Consider the following 10,279-nt stretch of genomic DNA (forward strand, 5'->3'; position numbering starts at 1 on the left):
ATTACTATAAAATACATATATTAAAATAACAATTAAAATCATAATAATGTATATCCTACTCTAAATCATTACAAAATCAATTTCAAAAAACACATAATTCTAACTAGGACATGTTTTAAATTGTATACTTATGATTCAACAAATGTTATTGTGCGCACTTACTCCTCAATTTCGTAGAAGAATATATGCAGCTCTCTCTTGAAATTTGCTTACAGAGTACATGGATAACATAGCTAAAAATAAGTAGTTTTCCATAAGGCATTAAATAAGCGGAATTATATATGCCTATCATTTGATTTTGGTTTTGGCAAAATCGAACAATAAGCATATATAGCGACCATTCATTTAATATCCTATAGTATAGCATAAGAGGGAAAACTTCCCTATTATTATCTTAACCAATACAACCGTTCTAAATAAAAGTAAACTCAATTTCCCTATCATCACGTGAACGGATACAACCCTTATCATCACGTGAACGGATACAACCCTTCTAAGTAAAAGTAAACTCCAACACATGTATTTCGAATCCCGCAGCTTATTTTAAACTCTCTCAATCGTATAATGGCACAATACATATGGTTTGGGGCTAGAAAAAGTTTCAAATACCATGGGGTCACACTGGAGAAGATTACCAAAAAAAAATTCTACTGGTTTTTCGGCACTAGACACAGGATTATATTGGCGAAAGATCGTATCCTAGGTACGAACACAAAATCACCTATTTTAGCAAAGTTAATAAACTACCTCAATAGAAAAGGCATCTTTGTCTGGAACGAGGTCATCTGAGAACGGATTGGTACCATCCCAATTTGGATGGAGCCCAACCAATTGGACTTCACCGGACATCTTGAACAGGAATGGATCTGAATCATTAATTCTATGAAGAGAGATGGTGTTTGCTATGACCGCCAGGGAGACCGGATTACATGGACAAAAATAAATAGGGGAGATAGAAGTAGCAGACTGCTACTTTAATATTTGCATGAAATAGGAGTTGATTCTATAAATTCTGGCATATGAACCTTCCTATAAAGATAACCATGTTCCTATGGTTGACATGGCAGAATAAAAACCTTACATGGGATAATTTACAAAAGAAAAATCGACAAGGTCCAGGGATATGCTACCTATGTAGGAATGAAGGCAAAGATAACAGACATCTATTTCTACAATGCCCAAGTTCTGTTAGTATTTGGAAGCATTTTACTGCTAATATGAAGATTCCATATATCCAATTCAATACCATAAATCACTGCTTAAAATGGTGGAGTACACAATGCACCAGATGGAGGACACACTCTCTCTCAATCTTCTGGGAAATTTGCAAATGGTGCAATCAATTTATCTTTGGAAGTAAAAAGTGGAGAGAAGATATGATTTGTGACTATATAGATGGATGGATCAATTTTGGTCAGGAAAATGGAACTTTGCAGAAGAATAAGGAAGACAAGGGGATGGCTCCTGGTAATACATACCCAGCCAGTAGGCTTTTTTGATGGGGCTTCACAAGGAGGGAGATGCAGATGTGGTATTTGGATAAAATATTCTGAAGACCAAGAGTTCTAGATACACCGGTACGAGAGAGAGGGATTGAGTATGAAAGCAGAAGCTATTGCTATGTAGGGGTTAATCTGGTTCACTAAATTCATGGATATCCCACAAATGCACATCTATGGAGATTCCCGATGTATTATTGACCATATCATGGGAAAAAACAATATACAACAGAACTCACTTCAAGGTTGGTTAAGTCGAATAGAAAGTTTATGGACCACACTCCAGGATTCCACCATACAACACATCAGCCAGACTACAACAAAAATGCAGACAGGATGTCAAAGAAGGGGCTACTAGATACACTAGATGGATTGCACATTCAGATAAAAATGATGACAAGGATGATAGAAGCAGGAAGTATCCTCATGCCCGGGTAGAGCACTTCACAACTTTGTCTCCTGAGCATCGGAACAATACAGATAAGTATTTTCTAACATACTTTTTGCTCTACTTTTTGTATATGGTAAATATGTAAACAAAGACACATTGATGATTTCTGTACATGGAGGATAATTTTAGAAGACAATGTTAGAAAATGAGCACTTTCTGGGTAATTCAGAGACATATATTTTGTCAATATTATGGATTGGGGGATGCTGTTAAAAGTGGCATATAGTTATTATCCCGATCAGCCAGATATTGGCTAATTTTTTTGGTATATGATGCTAATATGTAATTGTATTTTTCTGATATATGATGCGAATATGTAACTATGTATATACACTGTTTTATATAATACAATTTTTCTGATATATAATGCTAATATGTAACTGTGTATATAGACTGTTTTATATAATACAAAGCAGGCGCTTTTTTCCTGCGGGAAAAAAAAACAACAACAAAACTGCATCAACGCAACTAGCACTGAAGATGAACTCTTAAGTTCTATCAAATCTTTTAAAAAGGATAAAAGTCCGGGGCTGGACGGATGGCCAATCGAATTTTTCTCCCATTTCTTTGACCTTCTTAAAACAGACTTGTTGCGGATGGTTGATGCATCCCGGATGTCTGGAAGAATACATTCGGCCACCTCTTCTACTTTTATTGCTCTAATTCCAAAAAAGTACAGGTCTGAGTCCTTTCACGACTTTAGGCCTATCTCGCTTTGCAACATCATGTTCAAATTATCCTCAAAAATCATTGCGGAAAGAATGAAACCTATTCTAAATTCCTTTATTTCTGGGGACCAACATGCCTTCTTAAAGGTTCGTTTTATCTTGGATGCGGTTGCCATGACTCAGGAAAGTCTGTTCACAATGCTGTCAAAGAATATGGATGCAGCCATCCTCAAGATTGATTTACAAAAAGCCTATGATTGTGTGGATTGGGGTTTTTTAAGAATCCTGCTGGCAAAAATTGGACTGAAGTCACAAAGTGTCAATTGGGTCATGTGCTGTGTTGAGAACGTCAGATATTCAATGATTGTAAATGGATCTCCTTCGCCTTTCTTCCAAGCGGAGAGAGGACTCCGACAGGGATGTCCCCTTTCCCCACTGCTCTTCATTCTGGTAATGAACTCTCTCAATTTGCAGATAAATAAAGCAGTTGAGGAGAAGAGATGCCGCCCGGTAAAGATTTGTAAGGACGTCTCCCTCTCTCATAATCTCTTTGTGGACGATGTCCTTATCTTTGCTATGCTTTGTAAGGCCTCATGGATATGCATAAATGATATTCTTACTAAATTTCAGAAAGCTACAGGTCTGTTTATCAATAAGGAAAAATCCTCTTTGTTTCACAATGATTCAAATATGGAAATTGTTCTCTGGATATCTGAACTGATGAGTATTGCTCCTTTTTCAATTAAGCAAGGGTTTAAATACTTGGGTTTCACCTTAAAGGCAAAAGGAAACTCAAAAAGGGATTGGCAATGGCTTCTGGATCGGTTTTATAAAAAGATTTTAGGATGGGAGTTTAAATTTCTTTCTCTGGCTGGCAGATTCATCCTAGTACAGGCCATCCTCTCACAACTTTCAGTCTATTGGGCTCATATTTTCTATCTCCCTGCTAGCACTATAAACCATATGAACAGATTGATTGCAAATTTCCTTTGGGGAGGATATGCATTTCAGAACAAAATACATCTTGTCAAGTTGGCTTCTATAACAAAACCAAAAAGTGCTGGTGGATGGGGCCTTTTAGATTTGCGCACTTTTGGAAATGCCCTCCTCTGTAAGTCTCTTCATCGAGGTATTTTTGGCGATGGGCCATGGAGTAAGATTATTAAGGCAAAATATCTAAGAGGCAAGAGTATTGAATATTGGTACAGGAGGCGGTCCATTGGTATCAGGAGTGGATCGTCGATTTGGCAGAGTCTCAGGAAAGTTCATCATTTCTTCATGCAGTATTTTAGCTGGAATCTCTGCTCGGGAACTAGCATGCTCATTGGTTATGATCATATTTCATGCACTCGGGAGTTCTCGTTTCCTTTGCCGTTGGTCCTCATTTTTCACAGGCTGGGATGCTTCACATGGGATAAGTTGATAAAAGAATGGTCTGGTTCTTCCCCGGTTTGGAAAGAAGGGGAGGATTTGCATCTGCCCCATTCGATGTTCTCTCTCTGGAATTCGGTAAAAGCGAGCCTTTGTAGCATGGGAATCATTCGATTGGGTACAAAAGATCTTCTGGTTTGGGCTCTCAAAAGATCCAATCAGTCTGTGAGCGTAAAGCTTATTTATGCTGATATGATCTCTGTTATTGGAAGGGGTCCACAACCGTTGTTTCCTCCCTGTCTCTAGAAGGTTGCATGTCCTCTCAAAATGATTATTTTCTCCTGGCTGTTATTTTGGAACAAAAATCTTACATGGGAGGTTCTTCAAAGGAAAAAATGGCAGGGCCCGAGCAGATGTGCTATGTGCCTCAATGAAGCGAAATCCAATCTACACATGTTCTTTCAATGTGCCTTGTCCCTTCATATCTGGTATGATCTGTCTTTACATTTTGGTTTTCCTTACATTATCTTTTCTTCTGTTCGGGATGCTTTTATATGGTGGAGTAGGCAATCCTCACCTTGGAGGTCGCTGTTTATCATCTCCTGTTGGTTCTTGTGGATCTGGCGAAATGCACAAATTTTCCAAGGTTCAAAGGAACCCCTTCATGCCATTCTTCAGCGAATCCTGGCTTGCCATGAATCTTTTCATCAAAATGACTTTTCGCCAAATGTGCCTGCTATATGATTCTGGGGTTATTTTTTCTACTCCGGCAATGATGGTATCAGTCCTTTTGGATCTCTGTTCCAAGGCAGAGCTGTCTGCTCCTTTTTTCTTATGTGTTATCTGTAATGTAATCATTGAAGGGCCGTTTCTCTAGTTTTGTATAATCTGTGGCAATTTAAGGACAAACGGGCTTTGTAGATGTGATGTACAAGTATTTCATGTTTCAGATATGGATGATTCGGACTATCTGTATCATTTTCTGCAATCATGTGGGGCTTTTCTACTGCTCAATCAACAACCTTATGTATCGAAGACCTTTATATTTTCTTAATATAATCTATGTTGGTTTTTTCTCTGAAAAAAAAAAAGAAACACTATGAATATTCAAATTACAGTTGTTAGAAGCCACCAATCAATAGACATGTATTGTCCAATAAAATATGCAAACGACCATCATTGCGAAATAAGGCCTAAACTTCCTTGACCCATCACAATTCAACAAAATAAATTTAATATAATTTTTTTAAAATAAATTATTTTTTATTATAAAATAGATATTATATATTTTCGTTTAGTTTTAACGAAAGAGTAAATATTGCAAGTTCAACGCACTATCAAATGTGTTATACGTTACGTGCCATACTGCCGGGATAATAAATGAACATTTTAATGGGAAAGAGCGACAAATTTAAAAGTTCGGTTGAATTGATTGTTTATCTGTATCACCTTTTAAATTCTGAAATGCCGAAAAAGCAACATCAACAATTAAGTTTATTACTTTCCATTAACAAAATCGACAATTAACTTTACTACGTACGTAAGCCTACTTTTGGCGGAGGTCAATCCATTTACAATCGTGAATCTTGCCCGAACTTGCTGTCCATTTATGTACCGTGGAAAAATCTGCCTTTCAAGTTCTAGGAAGCAGGCCTGGAATTTTACTTTGTTTTTTTTTTTGAATTTTACTTTCCGTTTGGATGAATCAAGTTCTAGGAACCCTTCATTAAAAACAAAAATCTAGAAATCCACTGGTAAAAATGACTTTATTACGTATGCCTACCGCCATGGAAAGTCAATCCATCTACATTTGTAAATGTTGACAGTACTTGCCGTCCATTTACGTCTGGTAGAAAAATCTACCCTGCAATTTCTAGGAAATATTCAATAAAAAAATTATAGAAAATCAAAATGAAGAAAATGTACCAGTTAAAATGATCTATAGTACTTCCCAAAACCACAAACCCAGCTCCTTCCAGAGTAAGGATTTTTCGGGCTGTAATTCAGTCAACTGCGCAGGCATACTGTTCGGAGGCCAGGCCGTTTGGTAGTATTGGCCCTTGGATGGCAATAGAGTACCTCATGGATTTCAGAATGATAAGTGTAAATTGTAAGAGATATCAACTCTCACAGACCGTCTGTTCTTTCTTCCTCCTCCTGCTCCTTCTGACCAGCCCTGGAGATGCCGCAAACGCAGTTTCCGACAGAATAATGTTAGGCGCCTCTCTCACTGGTAACGAGACCAGGATTTCGAAGAAGGGTACCTTCGAACTAGGATTCTTCGATCTCAACAACAACAACAACGTAAAAAACTGGTATGTTGGTATTTGGTATGCCACGGGCTCACAGCAGACAATTGCCTGGGTGGCCAACAGACAGCAGCCGATGCAGAATGCCTCCGGCGTCTTCAAACTCACAGAGGACGGGAGTCTCCGTCTGTCTTATGGGGGATCAATTGTCTGGTCCTCCAATGGAAACGGGAAGAAGCCTTCGTCCGCTGTGATAACGGATTCCGGCAACTTGGCCGTGCTGAGTGCCCAGAATAGCTCTGAAATCATTTGGCAGAGCTTCGACCACCCGGGAAACACGTGGTTGCCGGGGATGGCGATGAGTGTGAACCAGAGGCTGACTTCGTGGAGAAAGCCTTGGGATCCAAGTCCAGGGCCCTTCTCCCTTATGTATCCCAACGGAGTCAACCAGTTCGTGTTGATGTGGGAGAATCACACCAAATACTGGGATAACGGTGTTTGGAACGGCAAATATTTTTCTAAAACTCCCGAGATGACATCAAATTCGCTCAACAGTTACAGCTATTCGTACAAGTCTTTTACTTTTCGTTATGCAAGCCAGCAATTAATATATCTGTCACGTTTAGTAATGGATAAATCCGGAGAAATACGAGTGTATATTATGCAGACAGATGAATGGAGCTTGATCTGGCAACAGCCCTCTGTTCAGTGCGACGTTTATGCCGTCTGCGGACCTTATGGTTCGTGCAACAATAACAATGTTCAGTCCTGCATGTGTGTTCCGGGCTTTGTTCCCAAGGACAGCCGCGAATGGGAATCTGGGCAGTGGACAAGCGGTTGTGTTCGGAAGACGCCGTTACAGTGCAGCCACTACCCAAATCGGACCTCCACGGACGGCTTTGTAGAGTTGAGCAGCAAATCTATGCCCCCGGCCGGAAGAATTCTGTACAGTGGGCAACGACAGTGCGAGGAGGTCTGTCTCGGCAATTGTTCGTGCACTGCGTATGCCTATGTTCTTAACACAAGTTCGCACTCACGGACTTGTGTAATGTGGTTCGGTGAATTGTTAAATCTCTACGATTCCCCCAATGGGACCTCTCTGTTCCTTCGGTTAGATGCATCTGATGTGCCGGCTTCCTTTAATTCCAAAAAGAAGGCAACATATCTTGCCGGCTTAGTGGGTGGTATCTTGGGCGGAGTGGTTGCAATTCTGGCATTTGTGATACTGTTTCTCTGGTGTTGCAAACGCTCGGTGTTCACTGTGACAGAATACGGGCCGGGAACGCTGATTGTATTCACTTACAGAGAGCTGCAGAGTGCAACGAAGAACTTTTCTGAGCGGCTGGGAGGTGGGGGTTTTGGTTCCGTCTTCAAAGGGACTCTAACAGACGGCTCTCTGGTGGCGGTTAAGAAATTGGAGGGTGTGAGCCAAGGAGAGAAGCAGTTCCGCACGGAGGTGAGAACCTGTGGAAACATACAGCATGTTAATTTGGTTCGGCTGCGGGGATTTTGCACCCAGGGCTCCAGTAGACTTTTGGTTTACGAATACATGCCCAAAGGATCCCTCGGCTCCGTCTTGTTCAACAAAACCCAGAACGATGATGAGATTCAGGGCAAGGTTCTGGACTGGAAAACGCGCTTTGGCATCGCTGTGGGGACTGCCCGCGGAATCGTTTACCTGCACGAGAAGTGCAGGGACCGCATCATCCATTGCGACATCAAGCCGGAAAACATCCTCTTGGATTCCAATTTCTGTCCCAAGGTGGCTGATTTCGGGCTCGCGAAATTCATGGGGAGAGAGTATAGTCGTGCTCTGACGACGATAAGAGGTACAAGAGGATACTTGGCCCCCGAGTGGCTCTCAGGCCTGCCCATCACTGTCAAGGCTGACGTCTACAGTTTCGGCATGACATTGCTCGAAATAATTGCAGGGCGAAGAAACATGGACAAGGTCTCGGAATCCGGCGAGCTGTTCTTTCCCGCGTGGGCTGCAACTCAGATCAATAGAGGAAACGCCATGGGGGTGCTTGACGAAAGAATTATGAATGATGCAGACCCGGAACAGGTGAAGAGGGCCGCCATCGTAGGAGTTTGGTGCATTCAGGACGATGAAGACGCGAGGCCATCGATGAGTGAAGTTCTGCAGACATTGGAAGGCATTCTTGATGTTCCTCCTATTCCCCCACTTCCATTCTCTCTCCAGAGCTTGGCGCTAAAGGCCAACAGTAGTCTCGTCTTCTTCTGGGATAAAGATTCTGCCTCGGCACAAAACAAGAAGAGCGATACTCCCTCCACCAGTCTGTAGAACCTCGCGGTATTTTCCATTTACTAGGATTTTCATATAAATATCTTATAGATGCATCGAAGCTGTAAGAATAATGTAGCTGCCCAGCTCCCTGTGATCCTACTGCTGTTATTAGATAGGTCCAACGTGCAACCTGTATCCTTTTTAATTTGATTGCAGCTATAGAAATATTTTGAAATATAATAAGCATAAAGGAAATGGAGGAAATTGTATGTTTTTTTAGCAGGAAAAATAAAGCAGAGCTTCATTTTTATTAAAAATATCAGAGATAAAGAGAACAAACAAACAAAAAATAGCTCAAGAGCAAATACTAAATGGCTACACTGCATACAATATTCGAAAATTCAGCTTACTGAAAGCTAAAACTATGAGAAAAATCAGAAGAACAAACATCCAGTGATCAGAACTCAAAAGAGTCTTCTTGTAAGATGGATTCATCAATCAGAAGTGCAAAATATTTTGCTGGCCTAAAAAAAAATTGGATAGAACATTAGCTTCCCTATTTTGCTCCCAATAGATATGGAGAAAAAAAATGTCACAGAAATACTATCCATCCAACTTGAACCAACTCCACCATTCTGATGCAGTAGCATCTATCGGTATTTTCAAAAAGGAAATTTCTAAAAATTTTGCAGAAAAATATAGAACTTATAAAAGCTGGAAAATTTTTTAGGATTTCTAAATTATGTAAAAAGCTCTAGAAAAGAGTAAAAGTTAGGATAAGATTACTTTTGGAAATATGGAAGGTGTAATAAAAATCGAGCTTCCTGAATTTTTTCCTAATAGATTTGAACCGAGGAGGTTTATTGAATGTAATCTCTGTATATATTAATCATGAAATATATAATGAAAAAAGTGTGTGAGAGTATGGGGAGGTGTGGAGTATGAGTAAATGACCAAACTTAAGTTGTATCAGGCCATAAAGAGTGAATGGAGATAAATCAGGCCATAAAGAGTGAATGGAGATAAATGAACGTGTATGTACATATTTGGTTTAATGAAATAGAGTTTTATATATTTATGGTGTTCACAAATTATCTTTTTATAAATGGAAGAATTTTAATTTGTGCATTGTTGTAGAATTCACTGTAAATGAAATAAAATATTTATACGAAATACTTTTACAGAAAAAAATAAAAGCTGAATAATGAAGTGATTTTTCTTGTAATTTGATAAAAGTGAATTTCCAAAAAAATAAAATTTTCTTGCCTCACATTCCGAAAGAAATAGTAAATACCGTTAGCACAAATCATTTTAAATCCGATAAAAACCCCTCAATAAAATAAAATAAACAATTTTACTACCATTTTAAATCCGATAAAAACACTTGAATAAATAAAATAAACAATTTTACTTCATTCAACTCGTCAGTGTTTATTTTACTTCATTCAACTCGTCAATACTTACGCTCAAGGCCGCTCAACTTGTTGAATTGAGGCTTCTGTGATCCATATTAGATTTAAGAGAGATTTTTCAGCGTAAATCACAAGATATTTCAGTTTATAAGACCCTTTCGAAATTGTAAGCATAACCTTTTTTTTTCGTTGATTAACCAAAGACTAAAGTGTTGCAGTTAAAAAAATTGTTTTAATAATCTTCCCAATACTTTTTATGATTAAAGTGTTTTGGTCAAATCTCACATTTTATCATCTCAGTGTACTTGCAATGCTTAAAATCTCACATTTAATCATGTTAGTGTAATGGCCCATGGGGATTGATTAATCTTGATCTAATGA

General features: G+C 39.1%; 1 pseudogene; it reads left to right on the plus strand.

The window, feature by feature from the left end:
• Positions 1-5,959: 5,959 nt before the first annotated feature.
• On the plus strand, positions 5,960-8,697 carry LOC149146642 (G-type lectin S-receptor-like serine/threonine-protein kinase At2g19130 pseudogene; annotated as a pseudogene).
• The last annotated feature ends 1,582 nt before the right edge of the window (positions 8,698-10,279 follow it).

The sequence above is a fragment of the Pinus tabuliformis genome, chromosome X, assembly GCF_031772625.1.
Source record: "Pinus tabuliformis cultivar Carrire ecotype Pingquan chromosome X, CPIR1, whole genome shotgun sequence".
NCBI lineage: Eukaryota > Viridiplantae > Streptophyta > Pinopsida > Pinales > Pinaceae > Pinus > Pinus tabuliformis.